This window comes from Cydia amplana, chromosome 11, assembly GCF_948474715.1.
Source record: "Cydia amplana chromosome 11, ilCydAmpl1.1, whole genome shotgun sequence".
Taxonomy (NCBI): Eukaryota; Metazoa; Arthropoda; class Insecta; order Lepidoptera; family Tortricidae; genus Cydia; species Cydia amplana.
Genome location: NC_086079.1, coordinates 10043098 through 10067734, shown reverse-complemented (window position 1 = coordinate 10067734; position 24637 = coordinate 10043098). Strand labels below are relative to the sequence as shown.

The following is a 24637-nucleotide window of genomic DNA, read 5'->3' as shown; positions in this document are numbered from 1 at the left end:
TCGTACTTTCGTGGCTGCTCTGTTTCTGTCTGTCAAAAGTCTGGATTTAATGAATGATTGATAAAATGATAACAATTTTATTGTTTTTAGTGCTGTTTGTTAAAGAACGACTGTGAATTAGTGTGGAGAATTGTGAACTTTGACTACGACCAAGTGCTCTTATTTTAATACTGTTGGATTAAAATATAAAGCATTTTTTTCGCGTTAGTGACAATTTTTATAACCCCGGTGTAATTGCGAGATTATATATAATGGCTGAAATTAAACTGGTATGTTATATTTTAAGTAATGGGTATAACACGGTTCAATTACCTTTTTCCAATACAATTTTGGTAAAGTGATAATGCCACATAACCAAACTTTCCTTCGTAACCCAGTACCCAGTAGCGAGACTAGACGGCCTTGATTCTAATCTTGTGAAGTCCAATGTCGTAAAAATATCAATAATTTTGTCAGGATGTCTGTAAGAACGTATTATTCGAAATATCCTATTTTCTATGGTGTACTTAAGTATTCTAGCACATTTTGTTACTGATCTCATTTTGATGACCCATATCTAGACGTTTACCAATAATTTAGTTTATAGATAGGTACACTAGGGATATAAAAAAATATATGGGACTAGTTACAGGCGAAGTAATATCAAGATTTTCATATTCTTGCGGAGCCTTTGTAGGGGCTTTGCGGAGCCCTAGGGCTCCACGGAGCACACTTTGAGAATGGCTTCCGTAGATTAAGCTCTTAAAGGTCGTGGTATGTGCAATTGTGTAGTAATAGAGGCCATGCGCGTTGGAGGGTCTGTCAATCTTGTGGCCTGAATCGGAAACAACTATACATAGTATACATTGACTGTGACATTGACACTTCACGCCCAATCAACCCTCTACAGTTCACTGTACGTTTTCTTGTGCATTGTAGATACTGCCATCTTGTGGGCTACATTGGAAACTTGACATTTACACTTCGCGCCAATAAACACGGGGCTCCTGTGCTGCCCCCTACAGTTCATGCACGCTACCTATCTGTCATAATAATAGGCGAATTATAGGCAGATTACACTCTCGCGCGAGCCACGAGACGAGCCGCGAGCCGCGCCACGAGACGCGAGTGTAAGCGGTGGGCTCGCGGCTCGTCTCGTGGCTCGCAAGCTCGTCGAGCTAATATAATTTAAACACTAACGGCACGGCATAAGGTTTATAACCGAATGACAAGCCGAACGCGAGTGTAAGCGGTGGACTCGCGTCTCGTGGCGCGGCTCGCGGCTCGTCTCGTGGCTCGCGCGAGAGTCTAATCCGCATATAACCCCCGGTTTAAACTCTCGCGCGAGCCACGAGACGAGACGCGAGTCCACCGTTTACACTCGCGTTCGGCTTGTCATTCGGTTATAAACCTTATGCCGTGCCGTATGTGTTTAAATTATATTAGCTCGACGAGCTTGCGAGCCACGAGACGAGCCGCGAGCCCACCGCTTACACTCTCGTCTCGTGGCGCGGCTGGCGGCTCGTCTCGTGGCTCGCGCGAGAGTTTAAACCGGGGGTAAGAGTTATACTGGAATGTGGTTTAAGAAATACATAAACCGGTGTACGGTGTACCTATTAACTATAGCTGGTCAACCAAATCTTGACAGTAAAAAGAGGCGCGAAATTCAAATTTTCTATGGGACGATATCCCTTCGCGCCTACATTTTTCAAATTTGCCGCCATTTTCTACTGTCAAGATCTGGTTGACCAAGTATATTAATAGTTTCTTGTTGCCTGTATGACTGTACGTACTTATTACCTTTTCGTACCAGTAAACCTGTGCCCTTTGCAAGGAAACGACCTTTCTTACTTAACCTTTGCTTGCTTAAGCTTACACCTATAATTAGATTAATTAGCCGATATCCTTAAACTGAGGGTCTCTTGAGAAACTCTTTTTACGCCTTAATTAGAGTAAAAGTGAAAGATGCTCGCAATTTACGAACTTCGGTGTTCGCGGTAGGCCCTCTGGGCCCCGGTATTTGTCTTCGGACCTGCATCTGGATCAGGGATGTTGCGGATGACGATTTTTTGACATCCGCGGATGCGGATGCGGATGCGGATTTTTAAAGGCTCACATCCGCGGATGCGGATGTCAAGATAGATACATAAAAAACGTCAAATATTACATTTTAGTAATTTTTATTTCAAAAAATCGGCCAAGTGCGAGTCGGACTCGCGTTCCAAAGGTTCCGTACACTCACGCCTTATTGCTCATTTCTAATAGGTTTTTTTGGCTAATGGCAGTAATGACTAAATTACCTAGCAGTCTAGCACTTACGCCGATCGATGCTAAGACGTTCCTGTACCAACCTGTTCCACATCCGCATCCGCATTAAATCCGCATCGATTTTATGCGGATGCGGATATTGAAAATAATGCGGAAGTTCCGCGGTTGCGGATGCGGATATTCGCAACATCCCTGATCTGGATATCCCTCAACTGCTGCAACGTCGAGGACTAGATGAGCTTAGCATTGTACTTAGGGTTGCCAGATGGTCGGGATTCGGCGGGATTCTCCCGATTTTTAGCATGTGTTCCCGATTCCCGACAAAGTGAAAATTGTCCCGAAAAACAACTTCACGCTATAAACAATAATTTCAAGCTTCGAACTGTCGTCGAGCGAGCAAGCGACCCGCGTCGAGCCCGTCAGCGCGCGCGCGGGGCGTGCGTGGCGAGAGTGGGCAGAGCAGCTGACGTAGTGCCAATAATGTATAATATCGTTGTTTTTAATGCAATTAATTTAGTTTGAATGGTTTTTGTTTCCCGACTTAAAGCCCAAAATCCCGAAAAATTGATATGTTTTCCCGATAATAGCGCCTTTCGATCTGGCAACCCTAATTGTACTTAGTTGAACATTTTGTATTCATCATTGAAAAACACGGAAGCGCTGGGCTATTACCGGGAAAATCGAACTTCGCAAATTGCAGGCATTTTATTCTGTCACTCTAATTACACCTTCATTGGAGTAAAAGAGAAAGATTCCCGCAATTGCGAATTTCGGTTTTCGCGGTAGTCCCTCAGGTGGCCTAGTGGTAAGAGCGTGCGACTTGCAATCCGGAGGTCGCGGGTTCAAACACCGGTCGGCTCGTATTATGTACGAAATATATCATTTTATATTTACCAGTCGCTTTTCGGTGAAGGAAAACATCGTGAGGAAACCGGACCAATCCCAATAAGGCCTAGTTTACCATTTGGGTTGGAAGGTCAGATGGCAGGTGCTTTTGTAAAAACTAGTGCCTTCGCGAATTCTTGGGAATAGTTGCCAAACGGACCCCAGACTCCTATGAGCCATGGCAAAATGCCGGGATAACGCGAGGAAGTTGATGATTGTCATTGAAAAACACGAGTCTAAGGAAAAAAACATCATGTTTGTTCAAAGCTTGCTCAGCGCACAGGAAACTCCCGCTTGTTATTTAGCTGAAGTGATTTGTTATTTTTAGGGTTCCGTACCCAAATGGTAAAAAAGCGGCCAAGTGCGAGTCGGACTCGCCCATGAAGGGTCCCGTATTTAGGCGATTTATGACGTATAAAAAAAAACTACTTACTAGATCTCGTTCAAACCAATTTTCGGTGGAAGTTTACATGGTAATGTACATCATATATTTTTTTTAGTTTTATCATTCTCTTATTTTAGAAGTTACAGGGGGGGGGGACACACATTTTACCACTTTGGAAGTGTCTCTCGCGCAAACTATTCAGTTTAGAAAAAAATGATATTAGAAACCTCAATATCATTTTTGAAGACCTATCCATAGATACCCCACACGTATGGGTTTGATGAAAAAAAAATTTTTGAGTTTCAGTTCGAAGTATGGGGAACCCCAAAAATTTATTGTTTTTTTTTCTATTTTTGTGTGAAAATCTTAATGCGGTTCACAGAATACATCTACTTACCAAGTTTCAACAGTATAGTTCTTATAGTTTCGGAGAAAAGTGGCTGTGACATACGGACGGACAGACAGACGGACAGACGGACAGACAGACAGACATGACGAATCTATAAGGGTTCCGTTTTTTGCCATTTGGCTACGGAACCCTAAAAAACGGGACCCTATTACTAAGACTTCGCTGACCGTCCGTCCGTCCGTCTTTCACCAGGCTGTATCTCATGAATCATGAACTGCGATAGCTAGACAGTTGAAATTTTCACAAATGATGTATCTCTGTTGCCGCTATAACAATAAATACTAAAAATAAAATAAAATAAATATTTAAGGGGGGCTCCTATACAACAAACACGATTTTTTTGCTCTATTTTTGTTGATGGTGCGGAACCCTCCGTGCGCGAGTCCGACTCGCATTTGGCCGGTTTTTTCAGTCATATTTAAATGAGTTTTCGGTTTCCTCAGGTCGCCTTCAAACATTGGCAGATGGCCACTAAGGGCGGCGACTAGGCTGCCCGTGCACGTAACGAGGTCTTGATTGCGGAACAAGGTAAGAAACACAGACACACATCTTTATAGATGTCGCAAGTAACGCAATTCATTAAAGGGCTAGTAAATATCAAACAACCTCCATACATACAACATACAACGCTGCATGCGTCATCACTGTTGTAGGTGGCGCTAGTAACTATTTTTGCATTTCTGTCACCTATCTGTTATGAATAACTTTTAATGTACAATTGGACTTGCCCGATCGCTGTCACCAGGCACAAAAGTACAAAGAAAATTTAATTAAACCATTTTAGTCATAAAACTTATTTAAAAAAAAGCAAAATTATTTATTTCCTTAAATACCGTTTAAGGAAATAAATACCGTTTCACCGTTGTCGTGCGTTGGCGTCGCTTGTATTTCCCCCACCACCAACTTCGCACATAGACATGCCATAGCTATATTGAATTTTTTTTATTTTTAAGTTAAAACGCTGCCAGTGGCAGCGCTTAGGCAAGTCCAATCCAATTCTAAGTGCAAGTTTTCATACGCAGAAAAGTTTGTAATCCCATATAAATATATGCAAATACAAAGTTACTGTTGCAGTTCCTACAAATAGTAGGTAAAGTAAAGGTACACTACGATGTACGATGTGAGTATGAATGAAGATGTGTTTAGTTATGATATGTGTATACATAGTATGGGTATGAGTACCCGAAAAGAAGGACTGCCTACAAAAAGAGATGAGATCCCATCAAAAACATTACATGTAAAAAGGTGCAGAGACGCTTACGCTGGCTGGGGCATGTGCATCGAATGCAACCTTCTCGTTTGCCGCGGCATGTTTTGCTTGGCGCCATAGCTGATGCCAAGAGAAGCGTCGGTCGGCCGATGCTACGGCACAAAGACTGCGCCAAGCGAGACATGCACTCCTTCAACATCCCGGTTCATAAATGGGAGGAGCTTGCCGAGGACAGAGACAAGTGGCGCAAACTGGTGTTCGACGGGCGTAAAATTCACGACGACGCTTGGTTTAAGACACTCGCAAGTAAGCTAGCCAAGCGTCATCAGCCCGACACTTGTTCACCACGGGTAAATTACACCTGCCAGGCCTGTGGTCGTGTTTGCCGCTCCCGTATTGGCTTAAGTACATAGCCACGAAAAACGTTGTCGCCCTACCTGACACTGTTTCAATAGTCTGTAATAGACTTTAAGGCCAATGATGATGAAAAAGGTGCAAGTCTCGGAACGCTTCTACTACAAAAAAGTTTTGAGATGTAATGTGAAACCAAGTCGGTTAGTCGGGTAATCAGTGCCAGGGGGTGTTAAAACCGTATCAATAAGATATCTTTAATTTGTAATACATAATATAATGACTTGGCAATCGCACATAATGCTTTACTCGTACCGTACTCGTATTTATGTGTAATGCTGAAACTGCAATTAGCGCTAGCGTTATGTTCAATTAGAATTATTTTTAATAGGTGACGATGATCCTTATGTCATTATGCAGCCGTGCGATGGCCAAGTCATTATACGTATTACAAATTAAAACCGTATCAATAAGATATCTATCTTATTGATACGGTTTGAACACCCCCTGGCACTGATTACCCGACTAACCGACTTGGTTTCACATTTCACATAATATTGCATTGTCATATTTGTCAGCGAAATTACGAACCTGAATAAAATTCAGCTCAAACCGAAACTGGGGAGTAAGTACTCGTATAGTTTACATTTAATTTGCAACAATTTATCACACGACACACCACCGAGGCGGGTGAAAGTAGATAAGTAATAAAACAACATATTATATGTCTGTGGTAAGAAACATCGCCTAGTAGGGCAACTGGGTCGGCCGCTTCTAAAAACGCGATGTAAACACCGATGATTCACTCTGTTTGTGCAGCTGACTTTCCTCCCCGTTGCTTGCGTGCATTCCTTTGCGTAACGCATGTTTCAACATTCATGCATACGCCTGACTGATGAATGATCCGCTCTTTCAAGTAAATAACTTTGTTCTCGATAACATGGTAGTGCATTTTGTAAATTTGCAGTTCTAAAGCAAAAGGTACGTTGCTTATTTACGACTGTCAAAATAAGGTCACGGTTACATAGATGACATGAATGCAGCTCGAAATCACTTATCGACAACTGACCTACCTAGAGTAACCTACCTTTGCCTCTTACCTTCACCTTTTATTACCTTTAAGGCTTCGTCACACAAGCGCGTTTTCCGGGCGACGCGTGAGCGGGGCTCGCCGCTTTTACATATAAAACGCTCACGCCCCGCTCACGCGCCGCCCGGAAAACGAGCCTGTGTGACGAAGCCTCTACACCTATTGCCTCGAAAACGTCCCTTGTAATCACAATAATAAGAGTGTCAAATCAATCGTTCTAGTTTTAGAATAATTGTTAAATAATACCTATGTTATAACAATTATTAAATAAGCCATCTTCATCTGGCATCGTTTCAAATGTCCGTTTGTAACCTTGTCAGTATTCTCTTTCACAATTTGTTTGTTTGAAAATGACATTGTAGCCAACAAATAACAAAAACTGTTTAACTCTGAAATAAATTCAAGATTTTAATGACGTCTATGAGGTGAAATAAAGGTACAACAAAGTTGAAATTACGAAGTTGATGTTGTAGCAATTGTTAACAGTTGTTTGGGGGTAACCTTCAGTGGCTACCTACATAATGGTGTTTACCAACACAGTAACGAGTGGATTGTGAAATTATACAGTCGCGTCACGGTGATAAAGCTGATGACACCAAAACTGTTCACAGTAATACAGTTTGTATAGTTAAAATTAGTATACGCGCTGTTATTTCCTTATTTACTATACTGGGGTTAACCAGTGGTATTACCCGTTAGCCGTGTTTGTTTTGTTTGCCTATATGCCATTAGTTTAAAAAGCTTGGAAAGGTTATCCTTAAACTTGTTTGCTTTTCGCTTTGTAATTAATCTACCCATTTCGATATTAATTAACATACACAGGCTAGCTATGGAAATTGGAAACCCTAACCATGAAGCATGTAAAAAATATACATATTGTAAATAGGAATAACCGCTATACCAACGCTATACCTATTGATTAGATTTTATCAACTAGTAATTACGTTATGACTATTTCAATAGACTTTTGTTTATCATTTTTTGTAAGTAAGTATACCTACATATCTAAGATCTCTAAGAAATCGTATTCAAACATGAAATAATAAAATACAGGAACAGAACTAATTTCGTGATAAGCAATATTTCCAAAGCCTTTCCCCATCAAAATGTCACGTTTCGTTTTGCCGTACAAACAACAAAAACGAGGTAAAGGTAACTACGAAGTGAAACTTAGAGAGCTTGCGATGACGACCGCGCGCGGAATGCGAGCGCGTTGCGCAACGTGTTTTGACGGCGCGGCGCGGCGTTGCTTCACTGCGTTATACAAACAACGCGCCTATTCCATCACCTCCGCTGCACTGATGCACTACTTTAATGTTGTGAAATATGTTTTGGTTTTATTAATCAGGACGCTCTCCTAGTGTCATGAAAATATTAATACTCATTTAGAAAAGACAGAAAATACATTTATTTACGTCAAACCAACCCAGTTAATTACATAGTAGTTGGAGTATTATTTTAAGGAAAGTATAAATAAATAAATAAATATTAATGGACATTTTTACACAAATTGACTAAGCCCCACGGTAAGCTCAAGAAGGCTTGTGTTGTGGGTACTCAGACAACGATAGATATAATATACAAATACTTAAATACATAGAAAACAACCATGACTCAGGAACAAATATCTATGCTCATCATACAAATAAATGCCCTTACTGGGATTCGAACCCAGGACCGCGGCTTCACAGGCAGGGTCACTACCCACTAGGCCAGACCGGTCGTCAAAGTATGGATCCATAAGGCTACTACGCATCTTGGAAAATATGTATAGATGCAAACAACAACATTATATGTCCTTATTTGGGACCATCTTTCCAGGGCCACTTTCCTGGTTGCAGATCGATGTCATAGCTTTGACCACTAAACATGGTTGCGGTCTTGCCTGACTCTCACGGGAATGGCGAAAAAGAAAGGAAAACGTTATCAGAATGTTTATGTTTCATAATGGGGTTAGTCCTTCTGACATTAATTGCTTCGTTGCACATACAACGTACGTTGTACCTAACCAATTAAAATCGCAGCGTAATCGGTTCTGTTTGTTTACATTATAAGACGAATGAAACGCTTATTTTACCCGAACTTTCTTAACTATTAAGGTTTTGGTTTTGAATGAATTGTTGGATATTAATAATTGGCTTGATCTCAGCGGTATGTCGGCAGCTGTGTTCTAATTAACAGCAGTAGGTACGCTGACCTTTCAGCTGAGACTGAATATTAGTTACGCAAGAGTGCGGTACACGGTCAATCGTCAACACATGACACGAGAAAAGACAGTCTGTTTGTATACTTAATTGCTTTCTGGGCATATCTCTTTGTATATATTGGATAAGGTTTAAGCAGAATGGTAATAAATGTTTGCTTTATATTTTTACCAATAATTTTGCTTCTTGCTTCGTTTACACCTATCTTGGTGTCGACCGTCTTAGTGTCGAGATGTCGCTAGTGACGTGTCGCGTCGCGATTGCAATGTCAAAAATTGCTGTTAATGATGGTCAGCTGCAGGCCTAGCACATGATTGGCGCGACAATATGTCGCGGCGAGATAGACTATCCGTCTTTTTCTATGTTAATTAAAGAGGGACGGGTCTATCTCGCCGCGAGATACTGTCGCGCCAACCATGTGCTAGCCCGGCTGGCCGAATTGGTAGCGTGTAAAAAAATATATAATTAAATCTTGTAAGCTAAATTGACCTGTTTTCCCATTGCCGATTGAACTAAAATAAAGGAAAGGACCTTACGTAGAAAGTTCGTGGACAACGCAATATTGATGTACCATCAAAGCTGGTCTAGTCTGGTGGTAGAGAACGAAGACGATAGGATTGGAACAGTGTATTAATACAAGACGATGTCGTTGAGCTTGAGTCCAAATATTAGAATTGTCTTGATCAGTAGGTAGTAGATTAAAGAAAAGGACAATTGCCAATAAAAGCTTGCGTCACATATCAAAAACATCGCTAAAACCTTTTTGGTGTCAATGCTATGTTCTGATTTTTTTAATAAGCTTCTGCCCGCGACTTCGTCTGCGTGGAATGATGATGATTATTGATAAAAACTATACTATGTCCTTTCCCGAGCCTGAAACTATCTCCATATCATATCTACCAAATTTCATCTAAATCGATTCACCGTTTTAAGCGTGAAGAGGTAACAGACCGATAGACAGACTTGAGTTACTTTCGCGTTTATTATTATATTTCGCGTAAGGTCAATGTGTCTAATTCTGTCAAAGGGGTTATTCTGTCCATTAGCGTTTTTCTCGAATAACGAACAAAATTGATAAATTCATCGACAAAGCAGCGATTGCTTTTAGTTTCAGCAATCAAAAGCAAATGGTTTTATTCCTACGATTGAAAATCAAAGAAATATACGCTTTAAACGATCTTAAAATTATCTACCTAAAGGTAAACAAAGCGCTTTGGTTATTGCATCTGTTGACGTCAGGATATGAAGCAGCAAAAACACTTCTGACGTATGGTAAAGACTCATACGTAGACTTTGACTTACGGTAATTTATTTGACTTTAGGGAACTATATATAGGCAATAAGAGTTGTTGCTATTGCGTAATATTTAATTAGAACAAGAGTGCAAGACGATTTCCATTCATCGCCAGACTGACAATACCTGAAACAGTCTCACGTTATTTCACTCGTGCTTATTGGGAGTCGTGTTGCGCAATGTCGTGTAAATGTGACCATGGAGGAGATCTGTTCTAATATCCACGTAATTGTTTCCTTAGTCGACTAAGGGCAACTTATTGCGTTGTATTCCAACTGACATTGAACTGACGTTAATGCCGTATAGAGGCGTCATTTTATTTTAAAGCATTGGTAGGTAGGTCTTCGTAGTTTGTTAACAGTTTAATACGGCGCATTAGTCTAGCTAGTCGATGCATTAGGCCAGTATTTAATCTATTACAAATGTCAATGTTGTAATGCCAATCGAAATATGTTGGCGATAAGCGAAAAGCATTGGTTTGGTAAGGCGCGTTAGTGGGTCGGCTACCAACTGGCGAACTATTCAGATCCGGCTGCTGCAAGTATAGTAGGGTTACCTAAAATAAAAGTCCTTTGAGATTTTTGAACAGTTTTCCTTTATTTCATTTCAAAAACGTTATCAATGCGTTTAGTCTTATGACGACCAACATATGACACTTGCTTTTCTACAGAATTCAAACGACTGGCTTAAATAAAAAATTGAAAAATGGAATAACATAATTATTTTTAGTAAATAGGAACGTCGAAACGTGCCGATAAAAGATATGCACTGCCTTTTGCCCTTTGTCTCGTCTTGGCGGGGGCACGGCCGTGCCCCCAGATGTAGGTATGTTTTGAAAAAGACATTTAAAAAAAATCAGTGAATTTCTAAAGTTTTCCGACATTACGGCCGCGGCCCTAACCTAAGGCAAGGCAAAGTCGAGCAAATTGTCTTTATCTTTACCGCGACCAGAATCGAAATCCTCGTCAGGAAAAATTGTGATGTCTGGTAACCCTAAGTCCGTGTGGACAGGCCGCCAGCCTTGCCACGAGCGGTGTTTTTGCAAAACAAACGGTTACGACATCACACAGGCTATTGCCTGCCTTATTCTCATCTAGCCGAGAGAATAAATTGCAATAAAAACGACTCATGCAATTTTCTCTTCCTTCACCGACAAGGTGAACACTTCACGGTTGTTTATTCACACCAGAATAGACGGTTTTTGCGCGAAGACTTATCTTCGTTTTCACTTTCTATTCTACATACAATATGATGTGAAATGAAATACAAATACCTACGCATAAAGATCACGGAAATAGAGATTTCTACATAACCTGGATTGTTTACATCACAGAATTTGGTTTTTTGCTTTCTTCCTACTCAGAATCCTTTTCTTAGCTTCAGGATTGAAATTGATAGTGAGCTAGTGCTGAGTGAGAGGATCCAAATATTCAAAGATCTGTGAAAAAATAGGGTTACGAGATTCGAGATTTTCTTTTCCCATATACCTATATAATATAATGGATGGCATGGGAATATTACATTACGCAAATTCAGCCAACTTTCTACAGTTAGGTATATGTATTAAAACTGCAATTAAACAGAGTGTTTTAACTTACACACATCACAAATTCACGATCAGAAAGCTTCAGTGTTAAGTTGTTAAGTTTCAATAACAAGTTTCATATTTTTCCATATGTGTATTTTTTCAATGGTGTTTTATAGCACTTACGTAGGTATGTGTAACAGACGTAATCTACACATGCTGATCTTGTATTGCCAATCACGTCAGAGCTATATAACTGGATTACTGGACTAGAATGAACATGGCAAGGACGTCCGACGTGCGGCGATCAATTCACTCATGCATTGACCTGCATTACGCCACGTCTCTGCATCAAATATATACTTAGCAAAAATGTCTATCTTCACTATTCTTCACCCTCGAAACATGTTATGTATGCTATAACGCGAAGCATTTACGGGAATTTAATATGCATTGATCCGATTAAATGTGTGTCAACCATATTAATTTTAATCAATGACAATCATATACGTTATGTTAAGCCATTTATCACGTCACATGACATGATGAATTGTTCTCTCGCTTAGAAACTTCCAGTAACGCAATATGCATTGCCTTTGTTTCACTTTCAAGCTAATAGCTTTAAAATCTTTTCACCTGAGGGTTTATTCTAGTCGTCCACCGAGTGTAGGAGAGTCAGACGCTCAGTACCAACATAAGTGCGCTCTTCGATGAAGCATAGTTGTTACGGATGTAGAGTTCTTTGTTATTGTTTTTCCTAAGGGAATGCTGTACACAGGTTGGGCATTATTTACTCGTGGAGGTTGTTTCACGTCGAGTGCAGCGTTGGCGCCGACTCGGTCTCACTGCTAAGTCGGCTAAGGTCGCAGGCGTGCATTTTTCATTAAACCTACTTACGCGCCGCACAAAACAAACGTCATGAATTGCTACAAGTTTCTCACGAGTTATCTAATAACGTCAAAATTTGTTGTGTAGGAATCCATGACAAGGACATTTAATTTATTCACTGCTGTTCGATTTTTTATCGACTTTACGAGCTCGCAAAGTGCCCTTACCTAATAAAACGGCAACTTTTAACTTACGAGTACTGTGCGCACTAAGCCAAATAAAACTTAAACCGGGAGTTTTATAACAAGTTGCTTTTCAGGGCTATAACTTGCAACAGCATGTAACAGGTACATATCACTATAACAACTACGTGAATATGACAATGCAACGAAATAAGTATCAGCATTATTATTACCTACATTGATTGCCATTCTTTCCTCTTTTTTGATAATGCCGAGCTATGAAACAATGCGGTGCTCGAATGACTAGTAGTTCTGCAGGCGGCATATTCGGTGCTGGCACTGGCTCGAGGCCAGGGGTAGGGGGTAGATTCAAATGCGCTTCCAATAAGATGCGGCTGCGCCTTGGCATTCAGGTCAGGCATGTCTGCAAATTGTCAGATTCAGCTTTAATATAACTTTCCACTGTCTTCGGAAGACTACTTTTTTTGGCAAAAAGTGATACTTCACTATTCGGTATTGTTATAGATGACAAACCATTTATTTTTATTTAATCTTTAGTTTGACTACAGAATATTCTCAAATCCTTTGATTATTATGCTTTAAGACCTTTAAGTAATAAAACTTTTAGAATTTTCTAATAGCCTCAAATCGTTGTGATTACTTGTGAATCTTGTGATTAGTAATTATTTAATAATTAGGGTACATAAAGCTATACTAGGTCGTTTTTGGTATCGCCGTTAACCATGTTTTTACTTAGCTTCCTATTTTTATAAAGCCTAAGAAACGAAATATCACCTGGTAATTCTGGTAACGTAATCATTCGGGAAGACTGAATGTTGCGTATGTTGTTAAAAAATTTAGATTTTATTACATAAATCGATGCGAAGACTACACTGAGGGTACTGTATAACCGATAAAAGTGGATCAGTGGAACAACTAGAGGCTAGCTGGGCTGGGCGAGGGGCTGGATCAATCGCAGCGCCGTGCAGGGCCGCTGCGCGGTGCATGAATCACCTACCCGTATTTTGGGCTCGCCCGCAGACGCCGAATGTAGGTCACCCGTTCGCAATGGTTTGTTTGGGTCCCCCAAATTAGAGTGTGATAATAATACGACAACCTTTGCTTGCTGCGTCGCTGCCGCTACGCTCAACGTTCTAGCTATTTCTGTCGACGTTTTAAAACGCATTACGACTCGTACCTGTCCCCACTTTTATATATATACTAATTATTTATAGTTGATGGACTCGGAATAAATATTTACAATATTAGTATTTTTTGCAACCGTTGTTTAAGAAAGGTCAAAAAAGGCGAGTGGCGTGAGTAACAATTTGAGGCGAAGCCGAAAATTGTTAATTAAGACGCCACGAGTATTTTTTGACTCAGTTAAACAACGTTGTATACAATACTTTTTCTACAACCAAGCCCTTACTTTGAAATAAAATTGTAAATTTAACAAATATTTTTCATTCAAGAAGTAGCAAAGAATGGAGGGTACGGGCGGAAAAAGAATGAATGAAATAAAAAAAAAACATGTCTATGGTTCACTCATCTATCAGAGATGACAATTAAAATTAGATTGGCAACAATGTATTTCATACAATATTTTTTAAGTGGTGATTACACGAAGTATCGTAAAAGTGCCAAAAAGATACTGCGTGTATGCACAAATACTTTTTTGGTTGACTAAAGACTTGTCTTGACAACTATTATAAGATAGGGGTTTAAAGGTGTGTAAACGGCCCTTTAAATGACAAATAAAAGTAAATACAGGAGTAGAAAAACTTATTTCTATGTACACCTACAAAATTAAGTTAAGGCTGGAACAAAATAGACAGCCGTGGAACTCCGTACCCGTACTCCGTAAATCATAGTATAGATAGTAGGTACTCATTAATCAGCAGTTATTTAATTCCTAGGTGTCTACTTATCCTCTTTCTTTGTATGTGTATACCGCCCATTTTTGATAATTGTGGAGTTTTATTAATATTAATGACAATTGCCCGTAATTTTATTGTGTAGAAAATTCAAATTAACAAAGGTTTCCTACACATGCCTATGGCTTGCCCACAATGAGCAACATTTTAGTACCAGATGGATAGTTAGTCATACTTATCATTATTGTCAGTACTTATATCATAATTTCTCAAGAAATAAGTCGGGTGTGAACTTTGAACGTAGCAAGTCTGAATCCGGTTTAAATATTGAATCAATGAGTGCGGTGCAGTGTGCAGGGCGGTGAATATAGGTCATTCGCACAGTGGCAATTGTTTGGGTCCCGCATATTGATCTAGCCAGCCTAGTGACGGCTATTATGCGCACGCAGCTTATACTGATCGTAAAAGGTCGCGGGGACAATCTGCCGTATTCGAACTTCAAGATATTCACAAGAGACGACACGTACTAGATCCATTCTAGATACGTTATAATTTAGATTTCAACTAGTTCTCTTTTGCAGCGCAATTCGGGCAACCAATGTCACTTTTACGATAGATCGTGTTAGATATCTATTAGATGTGAATTAGATCTCTAAGTAATATCTTGTGGAAATCGTTCAAGAGTATCTCCAGAATCGCGGAAATGTCAAATTTGACAGGTTAGATCTTAAACATATCGTTATCGTATCTTGGCGATGTCTAAAAGATATCTAATAGATGTCTATTACAAAATCCGAATCGGGCCCAATGTCGGTGTCTCGTCAGGTTTTCAGGCAGCCCTCAAGTGACTGTTATCTCTCGTAGCAACGTAACCAGGCATAATTTTATTTCAATGAAGCGTAAAAGGAGTACATGATAAACATAGCTTAAAATGCTGTTTCTAAAGGTCCTTCTTAGGGCCCTTTAGCTAGAGATGTCAACTATGAATGTTGTAAATGAAAGTTGTAAAACTAGTAAATACACTGATTTAAAAGATAGTAAATCTTAGGGCCACTTGCACCATTCACTAACCCGGGATTAACCGATTAAACCTGGAGTTACCATGGTTAACAGTACAGTTTGACACTGGGTTAATGGTTTAACCGGTTAACCCCGGGTTTTTGGGATGGTATGGTGCATGTGGACCTTAGTGAGCTACAATTTTATTTACTTTCGTGAAAAGATTGACAGTTCATTATAGGATGACAGTTTCCACATATATGTAAAAATATGTAAATCCATACATTTGATAATTACCAATTATATATAAATACGTTGACGCTTATAATATAGATACGTTGTTTGTGCGTGATGCAACTCATGCAACTCAATAAACTTCGAATAGCATAGCTTAACATATCGCCGAATGCATAAAACGGGATTACATCTGCCATATTACGAGTTGCCTATAAACCATATGTAAATAAGTAGTTGTAGAAATTGTAAGTATCACCTATACATGTAATTACTCAGGCTGTTCCATTCATTCCAGACGAGAACAGCAGTAGTACTGAACAGTCAATACATAAACTTTTTCTTGTAAACATTTCATCAAGCTTTGTTTACCAAAATATTTATCGTAATTATCTAATCTAGGGAAGCATTCTTACATATAAGAGCATTGCATGACTCGGCATCAGATAAGTGTGCTATGTGGCTCATGGTTCGTGGATAAGTATTAGCGCCCCGAAGGCCTGAGTGTGACCCAGTGGCAAGTATAGGCCACGGCTACGAGCGCCGTCGCTACTCATGACTGTTGTCATATTTTACTACGAGTCCATCTTTATCTAGCGTGCATAAATTACTCTAGGCGCGAACGAAACAGGTGAATATCGTTCGTTTAGTTGTGATTGTTTTATGGAATCTTCTCTTAGTTTGACTCTATCTACTTCTGACTTTGTAGGTACTACAAGTCTATCTTGCGTTGATAAGTTAGACAAACAAACAGTTTGAAAGTAAAACGAAAGGTCATGTCGTAAGTACTTAGATGTACCTATTAAATTCCTCAGATAATTTCAATTCAAGTGCACCTGGTCTTCAGACTAATATATTTACTTATATTAGTGAACCTTTACTTGATAAATAAATCAAAATTGCATTTGACTTGGCAAGTTTTGTCTGGGCGACTATAAAATAGATATATCCCGGTGTATAATACCCACAGCACAATCATTATTTAGCTTACTGTAGTACCTAGTCGTAGTAGGTCGAGTGGGGTAATATTATCCCACAATATTTATTGTTATTTTAGTTTATATACATAATGTCCTCACTCATTAATCACTTGGTCCATAACATATACAAATTTAGTTCTAAACGCCAAACTTCTATGAAATTATGAGGTTTAAATAACACTTGCACAGACTGGGCTATCAACATCGTTGTCAACTTAGTTTGATCTAACTCTATCGAATTCTACGCTTTGTGAGGTGTTAACTAGAGACCAAAATTCAAAATTTAAATGTATACCTACTCGTAATTCAAATTAGACATAAAAGGCAGCGAAACCGCTGTTTGCTCAATCTCCAGTTTTTTACGTTTTTTTCTTGTCTGCTCGTGCTCCCTGGATCAAAATAAAATTTTGCTCTCTGCTGTCAAATTTGTACTTTAAAACAGCATTTTATTTCCAGGATACCAGGTTTATCAGCCTGATGTAGTCGTGTAAAATGATAATGAAATACTCTTTTCAGTTGGTGCGAAAAGTGTAGAGCACCTTGTTGGGATATAACTGCTGACGTAAGACAGGTGCCAAATACTATTTATAGCTCTGCCGTTGAGCACCTGATCACGTTGAACACACAGGCAGTAAAAACACGCTGTTTCGTAATGTTATGAAATTGGCTGCAATCAAGTTCATAACGGGCCTTGCTGGTTATGTAGGGCACACTGCAGAGCGCATCGTCTGCCAAGTACGCGCTCGCGCCTGCGCCGTGCCGTCAGGCCAGTACGGTTGTGCGAGAGGGTTCTCGCCCCCATTCTCAAACGTTCGATCGCGTTACGTAGCGGCTACGTGAAACGTAAGTCTAAGTAGGTCGGAGTGGATGGGTGCGCGCGCAGGCTGCCGCCACTACGACGTCACTATTGATCGGCACGTGGCGGTGGCGCCGTGAGTGACGTAGCGGCGCGCCCGTCGCGTCGTGAGTACACCCTTCTAGACCCCCACCCGCCTCACTACCCTGCCCACCACTCAACCCTCCGCTCCGTGCATGCTGCAATTAATAACGTTATGCGTCTACTGTACTCGTGAGCCTAAGGCCTGTTAATTGAAACTCGCTCACAGCGAACACTGAACTGGTTAGAAATATGAATTACAGGACAGGAAACTACCTATACTTACAATTTTGGATAATATTTTGGATTAAACCCATTTTGTTTTACGACTATATACAATCAATCCTAATATCGACCTAAATAATCCTCTAGCGTGCGTTCATTTGTAATGATATGAACGTCATTTATTTAACAATGCCCCCATGTTGTTAAGGTGTAGCTAGTTAACTGCTAGGTATCGTTATCGTTTAAAATCGTATAAAATAAATACTTTGTTTTGCTCGAACGGCCAGTTTTCTTCGTATTCAATAACTGCAAATAGAAGTACAATAATGATAATTACACACCTATTCAACCTACGTCTACTATCCAGTGTGACGATAGTGCGGATAACAATACCTACTATGTAGTTGGTGTGCATGTAGGGTTACCAGATACAAATTTAGAATTTCCTGTCAAAATTCCTGATTCCCGAATATTTTTCCTGACATTCATATTTTTTACGACGACGACGGGGGAGGGGGGGGGGGAGGGGGGGGGGAGGTTCTAGCCGTTAGCGATGGCCACCCGATTGAGCCGATAGCCGCATCAACGTAGTACACGGCCCTAATTGTAATAGTGCAATTATATTATTTTGGTGAGTTACTAGTTAAATTTAGTCCGATTAAACAAGATGTTTTACCTACAATCATTTTAATCACAGAGGCAGAGGATACTTCTTATTGTATTGTTATCTTTGCAATTGCGAATATTAGACATGATTTCGATTTTTAGAAACATCTAGTAAATAAAAAGGTACTTTATAAAAAAGTCTATCAATCCAAAAAAATCCTGACATTTTCGTGTTCCGTCCCCATTCTTGACAAAAGGCCAAAATTCCTGACATGTCAGGAAAATTCCTGTCATCTGGTAACCCTAATGTGCATGCAATTTCCGTCTATTTTCACAATGATTAAATGTCTTGACGTCATTTGTAGCTTGGTTACACTTCGTTCGTGGTACACCTCTATGTATATCGATCGATGTTTTTCGTATTCTTTATTTATACACTGGTTGTGTCATACCTAGTATCAATTGATGCATTATCGATTTACCCACACACGATTCCAAGTAGGAGACACAGTTCCGAGTAAGCAGTTCTAAATACCTGCATGGTTCCATATAGGAGCGGAAACATAAAGGCCTGCGCTCTGCGCTGTTCCTGACTGCAACACGTTTTTATTGCACAAATTTAGCATCGAATCCTGAAAAAAAAATACTGTCACAAATAAAAATAATTTTATCGGTATTTCATTTTCCTGCAAAAATTAGTTAAGTAACTATTTAAAAATGTTCGAATAATAACTTCCTAGGTTGCTTTGCAAGTTGCATACATATGTACACACAGCTGCAAAAGTGCATACCCACTTTATGAATTAATTCCATTCATAAAGTGCGGTTTTGCAGCTCTATTCATTACTGATGATCTATTCATTTCTGATTGTGTCTAAAAAAATATGACGCAGTTCTCATTATTCCCATTTGACGCACATACATACTTTAACAAAAGATAATTCATGAACATTCGAAGTCTAATCTACTTTATGTTTGACCAATAGACGCGGCGTGATTATATCAACAAAGGTAGTGATTTCGTGCAAATCGAATGGAGCTGTTATCGATGACGTAGATGGGTGTACGCAATCGCTGTGTACACTACACGGGTTCGATATCGGAAAATGGCATTTCACACATGTTTGTAGCATTTTCTACTTTTGATTTTAGCCTCTATTTTAGCCTTCTTCAAATCTCAGTAATGACCGGCATTGAAAAACTAATGGAATACTGATTTAAGTGTATTATTTTATGACTCAATTAATATTATGTTTATATAAGCGTACTTCTCTGGGACAAACCTAAACTTATTCAATTCGATCAAATATTAAGGTCCCCCAAAATTAACCCATTATACTCGCATCCCAAAATTAACGTTATGTTATGTTTCATTACTATTTTCTTTTTAGATTCCTTATTCCAATTTGTTTCACTTCGGCTTAAATAAAGAAATTGAGAATTATTTTGTATGAACGCTGTTAATCTTAAAATATTTTCATTATAAATGCTACCGTGTTTCTGGTATCCGGTAAGCGTTTCTTATCTAAATAACAAGGTCAGCCATGAAAGAAAATATTTACCTGCTAAATCATTACCATAATCATTGAGCGTCACTTTGGTCTAGCCAATTTTTTATACTGATAAAAACGTTGGCATATTATTTTGACGCATGAACTTGGCTGTTTTATTGTAATATGTGGGTTTTACAATTGTAAATTGTGGGTTCGCAAACTTCTGATTTCCTTGATATTTTTAACAAGAATCATACCATTCATACCCATTGTATAATATAGGGTTTCGTACCCGAAGGATGCCTACAAGAGTTTATGCTTAGCCTTCACTTCACTGTTCGTCCGTCCCTCTGTCTGTCAATAGGATGTATTGTATTTCGTGAACGGTATTATTATATATATTACACACTATAGATAATTCATAATCATAGATTATTTATTTCTATATACTTTGCCTGCTCTTGTTATGTTACTCAAGTATATAATCGCGAGTAGTCGTTTATTTATTAAGTTATTACGTATGCATTTATTGTTAATCTTTATCTATCCAATCTGAGCATGCGCTATGTTCAGATTGGATCCATAAAACTCGGCAGCCGTAAATGTGTAATTTAGTAGTTATTATTATGAACGTTTAACCTTGTTTGTTTCAGGTGAGCCACGTGCCGTAGTTGCATGCGCTACAAGCAACTTCTAAGGTTAAATTACGTACTTAATTCGATGTTTGTTTGGAATTTTATTATTTAACATTACATCATCTCTATCTAGCTATTGTTGCGAGCTAGCGTGGTAAATGCCGTAAACGGTAGAAACTTTTCAACAGTTTTTTTGATAAAAATTAAATTAGTATCTTTAGTAAGTATATGATCCAATATTTCACTTCGTATTCTTTACATAAGTTTTGCATTCCATTTAATTGTTTCTTCACGTCGATATTTTCATTAACCTTTTAACCGCCAGCAATTTTTGATCGAGCGTGCTTGTGTCGCCACCGACGGTAATTGTACCACGCAGAGTAAGGTTGGCATAGTTACGGGAGTTATAAATGTGCTGTAAAAACCAAATCAGAGCTTTGTCTTATTTATCAGACTGTGGCGAAATGAGCTGGATATGTAATGTCTTATATATCTGACTCTGGCGGTTAAAGGGTTAAACTGAAAATAACGGTTTTTACTCGCCCCCACTCCACTCACGTGCCGAGTGACGTGCAAGCGGCAATTGCGCAGTTCTTGCTAGAACCTTCATCCGTTATTACCGTTACCCATTTAACCTAAAGGGCTTAAATGCATTAACTCTCTTAGGCGTATAGCCCTCTTTGGTCCTTAGCACAAACCGATCCAAGTAGATTTTCACCCGATGTCATTTGTTTACTACGGAAACTCGATTAGGGACAGTTGAGGACAAACCAGCCTTGGAGCCTAGCCATATATTACGACGATTATATCTTGATGACCGTAAAACGTAGACCTTGCATCGGAAACTTGTATTATTACGCGCCAAATAACGTTTTAATTGCATGAAAAATGCAATTCATATGAATGGACTGTTATTTACTTAATGGAACTTGTTTATGTGATAGGTAAGGTATGCGTAAATAAATAATGTAGGTGTAAGTGAAGCGATAAACTATACGTTTACGCTACACATCCATATATCAATTAGATTAGATCATACTCTTAATTGTGCCGACCACCATGACATAAAAAGTATCTTAGGCATGAATTACTCTAAGGATTACGTTTAACGGAAAATTAAATAACCCTGGTTCGAATCCTAGGCAATGTTTAAGGTCACTGGGTTACCTAGATTACCGCATTTATATGGCGCAGCAGTGAATGCAGCAGCGCGGGCGGGCACGAGGAGTAAAGGCCAGAGGTCGCGCTTGGTGCAGTTGCAGGCGTGGGGTGGTCGTAGGCGGCGCTTGACGGGGTGTGGGAGGCGTGCAAGGCGTCTGTGGGCGCGTACTCGTAACGACTAGACCGCTCCGTTTACATAACACCACATCCTTATTTTTCTACCAAATGATATCGAACACACTTAATAAATCAGTTACAGACAACGCCCTGTAAGTGCCCTGATGATGAAGGCTGCGCGTAAAGGTCACCCCGTCTGGGTCAGAGGTCACGGTAGAGCAACGTGACTTTTATTTGTCTACGCGTAACTTGTAATGGTTGGTTATAACGTGATATGAAATAATGCGGGTACATACCTAATTGAACTATTGTTGTGTTAAGAGCGACGCCCGCCTTGAATCATTTTGGTCGGGAATTTAAATAGAAGACGGAGGATAATTCCGTAATATTTTTGCTTTGGTAGTAATATGTATGTACGATGTTGGTACAACAGAAAGGTAAGAGGATGATTATTTATGTGTCCTAGAGCAGCTTATTTAAGTACTTAGAAATTTTTTTTTAGGTCACTATATACATAGCTAGATCATATAATCATCATCGTCATCCTTTCCTGGCCGGTTTCGGCCACGGCACTGACAATCAAACCTCTAGACTGAGCTTAGGCCAATTCTTTCATGAAACCGATGCTGCCAAAAATACGGGGGTGCGGGGGGACGAGGTGAGCGAATCCCGTGCCGTGATTGGTCCGTTCAAAGACACGGACCAATCACGGCACGGGATTGACTCGAAGATGGAGTAACGCTACCCTATGTGTGGCAGAGGGGATAGCGCGACTATGCTATGTCTAGAGGTTGGATTGTCTGTGGGCCACGGCGACTGGGGTTGTACTAGTTATTGAGAGCGACGATCGTGGGCTCTTAGGTGGCTGACGTAGCCTATCTTTGCAGTAAATGCACGACCGCACTCACCGCAGGTCAGCACCTCTCCGACATAATTGTAGTTGATGACCGCAGGTGGTCGGGCCTTTAACTCGTCACGCTTTGCGTCGAGTTCCACTCGCCTCTGCTCTTCGAAGGCTTGCACTTTTGTGCTCACTGTATGCCTCCACTTCGGCCGATCTTGTGCCGAAGTCTCCCAGTGCGATGGTTCAATGTCACATCTCCGCATGTGGGGCTTCAGAACATCTTTGTATCGCAAAAGTTGGCCGCCCTGTTTCCGCTTTCCACTCTGCAATTCTGAGTAAAAGATGCGCTTAGCAACTCTGTTATTAGACATACGGGAGACATGATCACACCATCGCAGCTGGCGTCGCATTAGATAGACTTCAATGCCGCTGACATTAGCACGGCGTAGCACTTCTGTGTTCCTGACACGATCCGACCATGAGATATTCAAAATGTCACGCAGGCATTTAAGGTGAAACCTATCCAATGCGCGAATATGCTTTCGGTAAAGGCACCACGTTTCAGAGGCATACAGGAGATTGGGCAGAACTATGGCCATATACACAGAGACCTTGGTCTGAAGCTTAATGTCATGTGAACGGAACACCTTGACGCGAAGTTTACCGAACGCAGCAGCAGCCGCTCCGATTCTGCTGTTGATTTCGTCGTCAAGGTGGCACTTGGATGTTATCGTGCTCCCCAGATACCGGAATCTGTCTACTTGCTTAAGAGAGTAGCCACCGAGCCTGATGTCAATTGTCAACGGGCGCTAGGGTCTCCAACCCCATGACTTCAGTTTTCTGGATGCATCCGAGGTCTAAACATTGCCACTTAATTGACTACGACACCTCTCTCAAGTGCGTATAACTCGGGTGATGCGAGGCGCTCACTGCTGGAGCGATCATAGGCTCGTAGTGACCAAGATTCGCCTTCGTCTCCGGTTTCCTCGTAGGAAAGAAGGGGCAAAACCTAGCCGCTTGGATGTAAATAAATTAGAACGCCTACCAATACGAAAGACCTTCATTCAAGCGGTGAATGATAAAATTCGAGAATCAATCATTCTAACTGATGACCCTCTGGCTCATTGGCAAGTGCTCTCGGCAAACCTCGTCGATATTGCCTCTAATACAATAGGCATAAAGCGTAGCAGACGAGAGGATTGGTTCGACGACAATGACGAGGCCTTAAGCGATGCAGTCAGAAACCACAGACAGATCCTGCGCCAAGGTCAAGACGCAGAAATTATTAAACGCAGTAGTGCGGAGCTGCGAAAAGTAGTTCGCGAAGTTAAAGACAAATGGTGGAAGGACAAAGCCGCACGCATTCAATGGCTCTCAGATACTAACCAGCTGTCTGAGTTTTACGAGGAGGTGCGTAGGCTTGTTGGTTCGGTTACTCGCAGCAGTGTCCCGCTAAAAACTGAAGACGGATCGAAGTTGCTGACCAGCAAGCAAGACGTTCTGGATCGATGGGGAGAGCACTTTAAGATCCTGCTTAACGTTGATCGTGCTGCAGACATGCAGTACGTAGATTCATTAGCGTCCCTCCCTGTCGTCTCTGCGCTGGATGAGCCATTGACTTTAAAAGAGGTTGTTACTGCTATACAGCAGCAGAAAAATAAAAAGGCTGTGGGCATCGATAACTTACCTGGGGAATTACTCAAGTATGGGGGACAAGAGTTGCATGAAACTCTCTGGAGACTATTTAAGCAGACGTGGGAGCAGGAACGAGTTCCTAGCGAATTTCGGATATCCCGCATCAGCTCTTTATATAAAAATAAAGGCGATCGATTAGACTGCAACTCTTACCGGGGCATCTCTCTCCTAACGTCTCCGGGTAAAGTCTTTGCTCGCATATTACTCAACCGCCTTTTACCTTTATCAGAAGACATACTGCCGGAGACACAATTTGGCTTCCGACCTGACCGAGGCTGCACCTGCGA

At 40.4% G+C, this 24637-nt stretch overlaps 1 protein-coding gene across 1 annotated transcript in view; it reads left to right on the top strand.

Moving 5' to 3' along the window:
• Positions 1-49: 49 nt before the first annotated feature.
• The window catches only part of LOC134651941 (3-phosphoinositide-dependent protein kinase 1), a 106825-nt gene continuing 82237 nt past the window's right edge, over positions 50-24637 (top strand). Inside the window, exons 1-2 of the mRNA XM_063507070.1 lie at positions 50-269; positions 4370-4454. The gene's annotated coding sequence lies outside the window, so the exon portion shown is untranslated. The remainder of the gene's footprint in view (positions 270-4369; positions 4455-24637) is intronic.